At 39.7% G+C, this 13,661-nt stretch overlaps 1 protein-coding gene across 1 annotated transcript in view; it reads right to left on the bottom strand.

Annotated features, from left to right (window-relative positions):
• Positions 1-13,661, bottom strand: part of ST7 (suppression of tumorigenicity 7) — a 138,943-nt gene that overhangs the window by 109,833 nt on the left and 15,449 nt on the right. The window lies entirely within an intron of this gene.

Here is a 13,661-nt window from a genome sequence, read left to right as displayed (position 1 = left end):
CCAAGTCCACCTCAAAGACTGCAGTCCCTCCTGGCCCAGAATGCACCATTCCTTTCAATCTCCTGATTAAAATGCCCTTCCAGGTCAACTAGAGATCCCTTGGCTGAAAACAAGGATACGGCAACGTGCACAATTTATTCCAATAATGGTACTTAAAGCAGAAGGACATGTAATTTGATTCTTTTTGACTTCCTTTTTCCTAAAATCTTAATATCATGTTTTTTGCACATCTTTGGAATTAACCTCAAATTGAAACTCAGCCTTAAGAGCTGAATATTTTTCAGGCTTCTGTAATTTTTCCAAGATTATTCATGTAAAAAAAGTATTCTGTCCATCAACACATTTGAGGCAAAAAGATACATAATAAATTTTAAGGAGCGGGAAGCTTGGATTTAAAAGCACAGCATTGTGCCTTCTCTGAATGCAGAGCTACTGAAGCATAAACATATACCTCTGTAAGGAACATTTTATAGTGAAAATTTTAACCAACAATCCTCAACTTTTGCCAAATTAAGACCCCAATAATGCTTAGACTGAACCAGGTTTAAGAGTGCATAATAAATAGATTTTAATACATTAATAAGTACTAGTAGTAAGCCACAGAAAGCATGTCTTCACTTTCCCCCTTCTAGCATTTAAAAAAAAAATAGAAATTGTAATAGTGACAGGACCCTTTTGCCAGCCTAAAAGTACAGAAGTAACTCTTTCAACTGCACTCTAAGGAAAAAAAAAACATGCAGTGATGACATGACTAAATATTTCCACGTTATCAACCCCAATGAAACAGATTGTGTCAGAGAATTCTGAAGTTTCTGCAGATAAAAGAAGATCCTTATAACCTTTGATTTCCCAAATCAAGGACTGTTCCATAATGTGCCTTGGGAAACTGCACAGTAAACAGTATAGACAGCAGTTCAGAACCAAATAATAGTTTATATTTTTTTAAATTACAATAATTTTTATTGTTTCTTGAAAATAATCAGACAACTGTTTAAATTACTTTTTTGCCTTTGTTGTGAAACAACTGAAAGAGAGTTTCTGAATTTTCTTGATTTAAGGCACCACTGATCTCAGAGAAAATATGATCTTAATCACACCTCTGGTTTTTTCTTCCAATTGACAGATGAATTAATATACTGTAGGCAACAAATGAAACTTTTCATCCTCTTAAGATGCATCATTTTAGGTCACGGTAAATATTAAAAACTCGGTTGTTTAATTTTCTTTCACAATCAGATAAATCCAAAGTACTTCTGACAATACTGTGGCATCATTTTGTTGCTTCTGCAGCAGCCAGTTACAGATTTCTGTATTTCTCGACATAAAAAATTCACTAAACCATGCCTTTAGAAGCTCTACAGAGCCGTTTCATGATCCACTTCAGTTGCATGCAGTTGTGGCACTGGTACCCTTTCAGCAGCCATGTGCTCACTGAACCAGCTGTGTTAGCCTAAGCTCCTTAAACACATCTTTTGGTACTCACTCTCCTGAGTGGCATGTGGGAAACCAGGTCTGGGAATGGACTTGGCTGAGCAGAACATGGGGAAGAGTACGTAGCAAGACTGGCTGCCCGCACACAGCAAGCTGCCACCACTGACCCACGGCTACCTCTGCCACCTGATCTGTGAGATCAGAGGGTTCCCACTACCTGGGATGTTATTACTGCAGCAAATACTGTGATCATGATCGTCATCATGACTGGGCTTCGCGAAGGAAGATTTGGGGAAGGATCTACCCACGTTTGCTACAACCGCGCTGGTGGCTAAAGAGGACAATATGAGATAGGCACATCCGGTTGCAAAAGGCACAGCACAAAGACTCCTTAGGTGGTATATTCTGCAAGGCACGATTCTTTCTGCATTGTCTTTTCTCCTCAAGAGTGATCCTGTGTGCTTTCTCAAAAGCATCAGCAGCATTAAAGAAAGTGTGTCTCCAGACCTCCCGATTGGAGGTCAGAGTAGACCAGTTATGTTGATCAGTATGGTCAAGGCTGAGATGTTGTTTCAGGGAGTCCTTGTATCTCCTCTTCGGGGCTCCTCTATGGTGGCAAGTTCACCATAAAGCAGGATCTTAGGGAGGCGGTGGTCCTTCATCCTTGAGATGTGCCCTGCCCAGCGCAGCTGTGTTCTCAGCAACATGGCCTCAATACTTGTGACTACTGCTTGTTCTAGAACAGACGTGTTAGTCACATAATCTGACCAGTGAATGTACCCCTGTGAGGTTGCGAGCTATGCTGGCGATGGTACATGCCGTTGGCAGGGTCTCCCATGCCAGACAGGTCAAAACCGAAGGGTCAGATATAAGATGTGGTCATGAACAAGCTCACAAAAAATACAGCCTTTGGTCACCTTTGTACCCCTACATACCAGACCAGCAGATATAAAATACTGTTCTCCAAACAGGCAGAATCCAGTCTTTGGAAAAAACAGTCTTTAGACACCAAGAGACTGCACGTATAAGCTATTCTTTTAAAGACAGTACAGTTCTTACGGGTAACAGGAACCATTCTTTTTCATTCCAATGATGGTTGAAGTTATTTCTGAATAAAGTCTGAAAAAAAGTTATAAATTTCTCTTAATTTAGAGGTGCTGCTTAAATGGAAACCAATCACTGCATAAAGGTAGTACAAGGAAATGAAGCACTGTCCCGCAAAGGTAGGTCCAGTGCAGTTTCCAAATTCCCACTGTTGAGGGAGAGCTCACCAGGAATCTTTCACACATTCTAACTCCTTTGTCCTTTTATTTGTTTGTTTGTTTATTTGTTGCATAGAGTTTACTGTCTTCAAGCTGCCAGCAGGACCTTAGGAAAGCTTCTGAGCTTTCAGTCTCACCTAATTGCTCCTACACTCAAAGAGAAAACATTCTCTTCCCATTTCCATCCCACAACTCCCAAGCCCTCTTTCTACAGCCTGCACAACTGATTAGTAAGCGTTGATAGCAGAGAGTAGTGAGCTTCCCAGTGCCTCCCCCACCTCCAGACCCTTCCCCTAGGGTCCAGCAAGAGTTCCAGCACAGCTTTCTATTTAATAGCTTGAGACCCTGCTAGAAGGAGCTGGGTTGTCAAATTTCAAATCTGTGCTCTCTACACAGTACTCAGATGGGCTTCTGCAATAGTAAACATTAACTCTCCCATGTGGCATGCTCTTTACACAGACATGACTGAAGCTTTTCAGAAGTCTTCTTCCCTGTGCTCGTATTCCTCACTTCTAGTCCAGACACAGCATTCTTCTGACTGAGACAAGGAACTGAGGCTTGAGGAACAGGGAACAAGCACTTACCCCGCCGGGGTCCAGAGATCCCCATCAGTCACCATCACTCACTCTACCCTCAAAAAACCGCTCACATCATTGCATGCCTTGGAGACCACCCTCACCATCCCGGAGTTGAGTTGGCTATCACAGTTTTTTCAAATCTCTGATTTTGTTTTGACAGGGAGCTAAACCAACTATCCATAAGTTGTTCTTATCAACACCCACCTTCACAGGACCCAACAGACACAAAAGTCTGAGAATTAATAGGCTAATGAAAGCACTGTGCAAAAGACTGTGTAGTGCCATTACAGCGAATAGTGAAGAACCCAAATTAAATATCGCTGAATTGCTGTGTGGCAGCAATCCACACAACGGACCAGAGTAATTTTCCACGTCAGCCAAGGTTTTAGCCGCTACAGGGATATACTTGAATATGCAACACCATTTTATCTAAAATCTTCATGAGACTGCAATGGAGAGCTGTGCTTCAGGGACCCAGCTCTGCTGAAAAGCCAGAGACCTGGCAGTCAAAATGCACTGCAGAGAAAAGACAGAGTCAAGGCAGACTGAGGTGTGAGCACAAGAGAAGAATGTCAGGAGATGGGAGAAGGTTAATGGAATAATATGGCAGGGAGCATCAATCTTCCCTCTCTGTGCAGACACAGCTGCCCGAGCCACATCCTGTGACCGAAGAGAGCATCAACAACAAATCTCTCAACCAGTGTGGCTGTCAGAGGAATTTTCCCACAGTAAAGATCACATTCATTGGTCTGTGTCAGGAACTATATTGTATTGTAACATCCCTGGAATTCCAGCAGACAGAAGAAGAAACATGCAACCTCAGCCATGAACAAACTCCCAGCTAAAATGATGAGGAGCAATGCTCCTTTTGCTGCACTGCAGCATGGTAGATTTTATATGTGCTGACCACATGGCCAAGCACAGTGACACAAACTCAAATGAAGAACAGAGACTATATCTTAATAAACCTGAAAAAGGGCAGAAACCTGCAAGCATTAGATAAAAACAAGTGTCTGAACCTTATGGATGTATATGACCAAAAGAAAAGAAAAAAAAAAGAAAAAAGAAAAAGAAGAAAAAAGAAACAGAAACACTTAAGATTTGAAGTGTTTTCTTTACCTTTATAATCTCACAGATTTGTCCATGGAAGGGGAACATCATGATGGCCATGCAGACAACTCTGCAAACGTCACTGTTTTTTGAAATAATAAACTAGTATTTCCAAATATTTTTTCAGGGTTCTGTTTTTTTAAGTTTCCCTAACATGTGGCAAAGCTTATGTCTTTTTAAGAACTAGACTTTTCTTTTTATCTGTAATGGTCACTGTTATTTTTTTGATACATATTTTTCAAGTAATCTTTCTCAGCATTTGTATGAGAACAGGATTTCACAGCCACTCTGTTTTTTCTTTTTTTTGGTCTGGGACCACTCTGTACTTTCTCACAATCTTTACAGCTGGAAAGCTGTAGCCTGCACAGAAAGGAAAGCATAAATTACACTATGACGGGTTTATAAGACTAATTCTAATAAATATTCTCTCAGTAGCCTCCTATTCACTGTATCCCTAGAAGAGCAAGAAGGGATTTTTTTGCTGGCAGCATTTTCAACTGCATCAATGTATTTCATGGAAGTGCATAAATTTCAACAACACTTTGCCAGGAAAGCCCAGACAAGCTTGCAGACCATGAGGCACAAGGAGGACCCTGCAGAGCCTTCTGGTAGGGCATTAGATTGTGCTAAGACAGACCAGAGATTTGATCCTATTTCATGACTGGGTGCACTCAATCTACCTTTTTTCACCTCAGATCACTGTGAGTCAGGCTTCAATCAAAGCTTCTTCCCCCAGAAGACCCTGCCCTGGCCAATTCACCTGACCAGGAGCCAGGCAAGGCAGAAATTAGAGATGTGAAGCAGGTTCCTGTGTCCCAGGATGCAGCCACCAGCACCCGCAAACCAGCCCAGTCTGACCCACTTCCCAAAGGCACCTAGAGTTTTCTTGCATTGTTTCATGCTGTTTTGTTTGGGTATTCAGGAAGTCCAAAACTCAGCTTAAAGATCTTTTCATTTCCGTGGGACCTTTATACATCCTTTATTTAATTTTATCTACTGCCACTGGATTTTTATTGAGGGAAAAAAAGGTATCACAGAGAGATAGAAATTACAGTCTGGAAAAGGAGCAATGTCCAGTGTTATCAAAACCAGCTATGCCACATGCTCTGCATGTGATAGATGTATTTTTCTCTCAGTCATCCTTTCATGATTATTAATTGTCCTGTTCTTATTGTTTAAAGAAAAACATTTCATGCCTTACCTACACGTATTTATTTTAATATTGATTCAGCTGTGTCATTGAAATACATAAAAACTCACGTGCATTTTTCAAAAGTTAATTAGGAACCTCTTTATTCAAGTACCACTGGCTTTTCTAGAAGTCATATCACTTCTGAAACTAGGATTTAGATGCACGATGATATGGAAGGAAATTGAGGACATCTTCATTTTGGAGACGTTAACCAGTCCAACAGCTTACCTGTGCCCCTGACCCATACCCACATCACTTGTTACCAAAGTCTTTTATTGTGAATGCTGCAGAGACCAGAGAGGTCTGTGTGTTTATGGATGTTTAAATCACACAAACCATGAAAGTCTGGGATTAAAACTAGAGGTTTAAGGATGATGTCCAAAGGCTAAAAGCACTGAGTACTAAAGCATTTTCTGCAATACTCGCAAGAGTTTCTTCCTGTGTTACACTTCACATAGAACATATCAAATTATGGCTTTCTACTCTCAGACTAACTCCATTCTCTGTATCACAACCTCAGTACACAACTAAGACTCAAAAGAGTAACATTAAAAAAATGTTAAAATTAAAAGTTGAATTAATCTGGTGATGGAGTTCTTGACACTTTATCTGTCGACTCTCCTTTTCTGATCATATTGAGTTGCATCAACTTGCAGAAATACTGAGAAAGTTGTTTAGGCTTTTCCCTCATGCAAGACATGCAGCTGGACTTCTCCTTTGGTCTCCACTAAATGCCTTTACCCAATCCCTCTGCACTTTTCCTTTTCAGCACAAGCACAGAGTATCGAACCCCACCCCCACTTTTTGTTGTGAAACTGGAACATGCCCAACATTTTTTCTCCAGTAGACTATTTATTTTTAAATCCATGGCTAAGAATGCAGCATAACATATTTTAAAACAAATGTTCTTAGTCATCATTTCCATAATATTTCAACCCCTTCACAGGAAGTATTATTCAGAACAGCATCAACAGTTTTCCTATTAGCAAGTGTCCACAGCTCTTCATTTCAGATATCAGCAATAATAAAAAACTGCTGTAAGAAAAACATGGATAAAGACTGACTATTTGGAGATCTGTCAGGAAGGTACACCACATTTCGGTGACACACAGTTGGTCAGCTACTGAAATGAATGCTTAAATTATGCTATCTGTGTTAAGAGCACAACAGACCTTCTTGATCTTCAAATAAGTAAAGTTTAATATTTAGTAGGTGATAATACAGGTCTAAAACTAAATTGCCTTCCTGAAGCAAATTCTCATTCATGCTTGTTCTCCTAAGGAAGGCTTTTTTATCGCAGATGAGGAGAGACAAGGTCTCCTACACATTCATTCCCTGTTACTTCTTAAAAGCACATCATACATGCACAGAAAGTGAGGTTAAATGCCTGGTACTTCTAACAAACTCATTTGTTCCTCCTTCTTTTTCCACATAGCACTGCTAAATAAAGGTGTGTTTTGTGTGAGTGGTGAGGGACAAAAGATGTCAGGTCTGAAGGATCACGTTAAAATTTTAAGGTTTTGCAAATTATGGTTTTATAAATGCCAAGGCCATGCAGCTATACCACGAGTCTGGGCCAGCAATTTTGGTCATCAACAGGAGATACTCCCTGGTTCCCTGGTTACTGCATTACACTTTAGTACAAAAGTGCACCTGTCATATAATATAAAAGCAGATGAATCTCTCCACTACACTTAAGAATCATGCAGGTAATGAGATACTGCATTGACTAAATGTATCTTACTGTGTGCAGCTCGGGAAAAAATAAATTTCCATTAAATTGCTATATTTCTTCTTTCCTTTAGTTGAATTATTACTTCGGCTTTACTTACTGTCATGATTTTTTATTTTTAGGTTCTTTCTACTAAAACAAGTAGGAATAGGCTGTATGTGAAATAATATGTTATGTTCCTATTTTTCCTACAAAATTATTCCTAAACACACACAACTCAGGCAGAAACCACAAATTCATGATGAAACAGAACACATACTTTTGATTCATGCTGCCATGGACTTTTAGCTATAGAAGCCAGTGAGAAATCAGCTGTTGACACCACTGCGAGCAGGTCAGACCATTCAGAGAAAAATGAAACAGGATAATGTCACCTTGGAATTAAAAGAACTAAGTGGTAATCAAAACATAAAATGGTGTAACCTGTATTGTTTTCTCTCAACTCCATTAAAAGGTTAAAGGCCATTATAAATATACTGTTTTCTAAAATGTGCTTATCAGAGGCAACATGGAGAGAATGATGGAGCATGTCTGATGTTCAAAAGCTATAGCATTTGCTGTCCCGCTAGCACTGTGGTTTGCTGAGTGTAAAGAACATGATTAGAGAATACAGTGCACCAGAAACTATTTGCAGAAAACAGCATTCATGCCTTTGTGTAGACTTCACACATCCAAAAACCAGACCCTGCTTGAGTACCTGCTGAGGGGAGGACGTTCATCTCCATGACCATGGAGGTCCCAAGGATACCTATGTTCCACAAAGTAATAAAAGGACATTAAATAAGAAAATTATTCCACTTCCACAGTTACTTTTGCAATTAGATTCTCTCAGAAAACCTGTCTGCAATCACTGATGAACAGGCTCTCTCACCTCATATTCCTGGCAGAGTCCAGCAGTCTCATAAAACCCAGCCTCTTGGAGGCCTGTATATTTAATGCACCCTGGAGAAGGGGTATGGATGTGCCACTGTCTTACTTGCACTTACATTGGGCAATCTATCCAAAGAAGCTGGTTACACAAAACAATGTTTCTAGTCAAAAATGCCTCACCTCGAAAAACAGCATAAATCCAACATACCCTACAAGTTGGAACTCATCCCATCCTAGAGCCCCAGGTTTACCCAAAACCCCAAATCCCAAGGTCCATCTTGCCTCTTGTGATTTTTGTCCACTAAGGTAAAAGGCCTTTATGGGATCTCCTATTCCTCTTGCTGTTCATACAGTTCATAGCGCAGAAATCCATCTTGGCTCATAAGTGCAGTTGGTTTCCACCTAACTGGACAAGGACACTTTATAAAGTCAAAGGTCTTGCTGGTAGAAAACAACTGCTGCCCTGCTGTGCCAGAAAATCTCCTCTGGCCCTGGCTGTCCATGAAGTATTATATCTGCGCTGAGACAGAAATGTGAACCAGAACACAGTTTCAACTATCAATGGTTTTCATACATCAGATGGAATTCCTAACTTCATACGGGGATGTATCACACGGCTACAAACATTCCTAAAAGCACTAAGATTCTCACTTATTAGTAAATAACAAAAAAGTTACAGTGATTCCTTACATTTCTGTTTAATGCTGAAGATAAAAAACTGTTAACAAACCAACAGCAGAAAGAAGACAAACCTAAAAATGTTAACCTAAAATAGAGCCCTATGTACTAATTCTAGATAGAGAAGTAGTATTTTTCAAACACCTACTGTTTGGAAATATCTTCTAAGATTATAGACTCTTCCAAGTCCATAAAAGAAGCAAAGAAGCAGCAAGTAGTGCATAATTCTTTTATTACTTTAGAGAAAATTAGGAATGGAAAAATTTATCAAATGCCTACATCACACAAATTAGTAAAATCCACAACACACAGTTAAGATCTTGTTATGGGTGAAACATTCCTCTGTATGACTTTATAACGTTGAACTTTTAACATCCACAATTATTTATAATTTCCCAAACTGTAAAACACTTTGTCACCTTGTTGTAAAGATTTTCCAAAGAGTCCATTACCTTGCCAGGGGCAGGGACGCCTTCCACTAGACCACGTTGCTCAAAGCCCCATCCAACCTGGCCTTGAACACTTGCAGGGATGGGGTATCCACAGCTTCTCTGGGCAACATGTTCCAGTGCCTCACCACACTCAATAACAATGTCTTCCTTATAGCCAATCTAAATTTACCATCTTTCAATTTAAAATCACTGCCCCTTGTCCTGTCACTACAGGCCCTGGTAAAAAGTCTGTCCCCATCTTTCTTATAAGCCCCCTTTATAAGGTCTCCCTGGAGCCTTCTCTTCTCCAGGTTGATCAACCCCAGCACTCTCAGCCTTTCCTCACAAGAGAGGTGTTCTGGCCTCAGAATGAGAAACCAGAGGTGACACCCCAACACATTGTGTTATATGGTCAGACACTGGAAGAGTTTCATTTCCATCTCACAGGTATTAAGTCTCATGTAACACGCACACAAAGAGAGACGTCACATGGTACACAGAGGAGAGCAAACAGTGAGTCTCTCGGGAGGGCAAAGATATGCCCCAGAGCATCACGGCACCATTTTGCTCATGTTCAGCCACATCAGTAACTTGAACTCAATGACCTTCCAGTCTGGCACATGCTATCTCCCAAATTCATAAATCTTGACAAAACTATGTAAAAAGAAGCAAGATTCTCAAGCAGTATAAAAAAAAACTGTATAGTTTAGTCCATGGAAATAAATGGATTCATGACAGCTAAAGAAGCACTGACCAGATTTAGGTTTTCCGCCTGGCAAGCTCTCTTTCTCCTTAGTTCAACTAACCATCTCACTACTTCATCAAACTTTGCAGCCTTTGCCTAGCAGTTTGAACAAGGAAGACATTAAATTCCTCAGGCTTTGCTTTCAATGACTCGAAATCACAGAGTATCTTGAGCTGGAAGGTACCCAAAAGGATCATCAAACCCCTGAAACTATCATTGCAACAAGCCATGGTTATCCTCAAGTGTCTGCCAGCTTGGCCTGGCTCTCCAAGCGAAAGTGATGCTGGGTTACCTCTTCTGTTTGTTCCAGAGGATGCCAACATCTATTCATATCTGACTTTCAGTGCTCGCCAGGTTGCCCAAGGAGCTCCAGACAGAAGGGCTCGCCACCTTCCACCACCTACAGACCTCCAGAAGAACCTCCAAAGCATGACAAACTAAATCTGACAGGATTTTTAGTATATAATGTTTTCCATTATGAAGAAGAGATATAGAATTAAAGCTTCTGGCCAGTCAATGCCCTTCTGTTTCCATTTACGGTTAAGAATGCAAAAACTTGATGGTAATTTCTTTCCCAAACTCTCTTCAGCCTGTTCCAATTTTGGGACATAATTCAGTCTAGTCAAAATATTTTAAACAATGTGGTTTATTTATAATAGGAAAAGGCATCTTAGTAATCATCAAAATTACTAGAAGTTACTATATTTAAAACACAACGACTGCATTTTCTTCTCTCCCCATACTGAGCAAAAGATTGAGGACAAAATCTGAGCACTGCTGTACACAGCACAACAGAACTGACTCCCTCCATGAACAGTTGCAGGTAGAGCCAGAAAAACCGAACTTTTTAGGTTTCCCTAACAGCCAAACAAATGTGATATTAGGGATGGCAAAAAATATTGAATAAATAATCTATTTTATGTATCATAGTCCACCTATGAGTACTACCACCTATCCAAAAAAAAATGACTGTGGAGAAAGATGTAGCAGTGGTAATACAAATTGTAAGATTAAAAAGCTCAGTATTGCTTAGGTCACATAAGAGTTAAAGGAGAAGGGATACTGTAAGTGTATGTAGACTAAAAAAACAGAATTGCAAAGCAATATATGAGACAAAAAGAGAACTGCACAAGACAACAGGCTTTCACTAAATGTAATTTGCTTGCAGTAGTCAGTATTAAAAGATGAAGTCAAAAACCATCAAAACTCAAAACTGGAATTACAGTAAGACTATCCATAACAGTATAACAGTATAACAAGGCAAGCCAAGTAGCAAGCTCACACGTGAAAGTAAACTAGGGATGAAGGAAGAGCAGATCATAGTTGTCACCTGTTTATTAAAAGTTATTTTCTTTGTCTGCTGAATCTGTATCTGGTATTATCTATTCTCAAGAAAAAAATACACCACCCCAAAAAAAATCCATCCCCAACTCCCCCAAACCAACATTAGAAATGTTCTGAGTGACTCCACCAGAGGTTTCTATGTTCTGTGTATTTTCTGGAGCACAGTCTGCCTGTACACACAAAACCCTCTACTCTGCTCAAAAATACCAAAACCACATTAAAACCCTTGTTTTACAGTGTGGTGGTTTGACCCTGGTTGGATGCCAGGCACCCACCAAAGCCACTCTATCAATCCCCTCCACAAATGGACAGTGGACAGAACATAATGAAAAGTTCACAAGCTGATAAAAGGACGAGGAGAGATCACTCACCAACTACCGTCATGGGCAAAACAGACTCAATTTGAGGATATTAATTGAACTTACTACTAACAAAATCAGAACAAAATAATGAGAAGTAAAGTAAGTCTTAGAAACAACTTTCCTCCACCTGTCTCTCTTTCCCAGGCTTTACCTCCTCCTCCCCCAGCGGTGCTGGGAGACAGGGAATGGGGGTTACGGTCAGTTCATCACAGGCTGTTTCTGCCACTGCTCAGAGACAGGAGCTGGCTGGCATTGGCTCTACTGGACATGTGGAAGCTTCTACCAGCTTCTCATAGAAGCCCTGTACACCCCCACTACCAAAACCTGGCCACTAACCTCATACATACAGATAACAGGAAACTGCTGGATGATTTCCAGGCTAAACTGAAGAAGCTTTCAACAACTGTCGTTACAGTAAAAATGTCAAGATTTTGCCTCTACTAAGATTTTACAGCAGTACTGCAAATGGGTGTTAATTATTCTGCATGAGGATCAAAGAGAGAAAAGTCGCCATTTTGGTGACACTGCTTCTTGGTAATCTGGATGCCAGACTCCAGCTCACTAAGCATTGTTGTCTACTCTCTAAGCATCGTGGCCCACTCTGATAAAACACACTGAACTCCTATCTGATGACTGGAACGGAACTTTCATGGCAATTATTTATTTTCAATCAAATTACCTTTCCCAGGAAAGTAGACAGACTAGTTCCAAGCATGAAGAGAGGAAATTAAAATAAATGCTAGCAATTATGCAATGCCTTTTATGTTTTCTGTGATAGCTCCTTGAGGGTTTCCCAAAGGATGCTAGTATGGAAACAAAAGCTGCTATGTTCTCACTCTCCCCACACAGCTAGATGTTAAAAGCTTTTTACCTAAACTTGGTTTTAAAATTGCCAATAGAAAGTGACACATGAATTTTGAATTCTTTCCATATCATTGCCTATACTCCTCCATGTATCACAAATTTGGGAAGAGGCTGTGGTGACAGGGCTTAAGCAAGAAAAAAGTGAATTCAAATGCAACTGCAGGAAGAGTGTGTGAGAAAGTTATCACTCAAGATTTGGAGAGCAAATGAGAACCTGAAACTCAAATGATGTTAGATAACACTTGAGAAATTATCAATAAATCAGGCATTTTCCTTTTCCTTTACATATGAAGAATTTTGTTTAATAAAAAATACACAGTAAGCCCTGCTTCTATTTCACATTCACTTACTTCTCAGTTTCAGATGTTACAATACAGTACAATCAGCTTTAGATGTTACAAAAGTATTTCTATAGGAAACTACTTCACATGCAAACTTCTTTTAATTCTTCTGACCTTGCCATTGTTATTCAGCATTAGAAGATGTTTTAAGCTAAGGAAGGGTCAAGGGCTTGTCTACCAAGGCAGATATTCTTTAAAAGTCACTGCTCTTCCAATTATTTTATACCATGTTAAGTGAAAGAGGGGACAAGAATGAAATATACATTATGATAAAGAGATGTATGAGATAACTCACAGGAACAGAACACCTATCCCTATGCCCTTGACATTCAATGTGAATTGCTGGTGACCATACAAATCTGTTTTCTTGTATTTTGCCTTTGAAACCTCTCTAAAGTTAGGGTGCTGCCTTGATAGACACTAGCAAATATTTTTGTTCCATTTATGAATATCTGTCATAAAAGCACATCACAGCTGAGACTGGTCTCACTAAAACACTTTATGGACAAAAACTTTAAGTACTTACATTGCTTCTACCTGGTGTGCCTCATTATAAGTTTCTTTAGCTTAAGTTGTCATTCATTTACAACAATACACACACTCAGAAAATCAATTTAATAAGCATGGAACAGCTTGCATCACAAACCACTGAGACCTGTTGAGTGCTTAGCTTTTTTCATCTTTTATCACTTATGTTTATCTTTGGTCTGTCTGAATAGAT

The sequence above is a fragment of the Pseudopipra pipra genome, chromosome 5 (genome assembly GCF_036250125.1).
Source record: "Pseudopipra pipra isolate bDixPip1 chromosome 5, bDixPip1.hap1, whole genome shotgun sequence".
Taxonomy (NCBI): Eukaryota; Metazoa; Chordata; class Aves; order Passeriformes; family Pipridae; genus Pseudopipra; species Pseudopipra pipra.
This window is presented reverse-complemented; position numbering and strand designations above follow the sequence as displayed.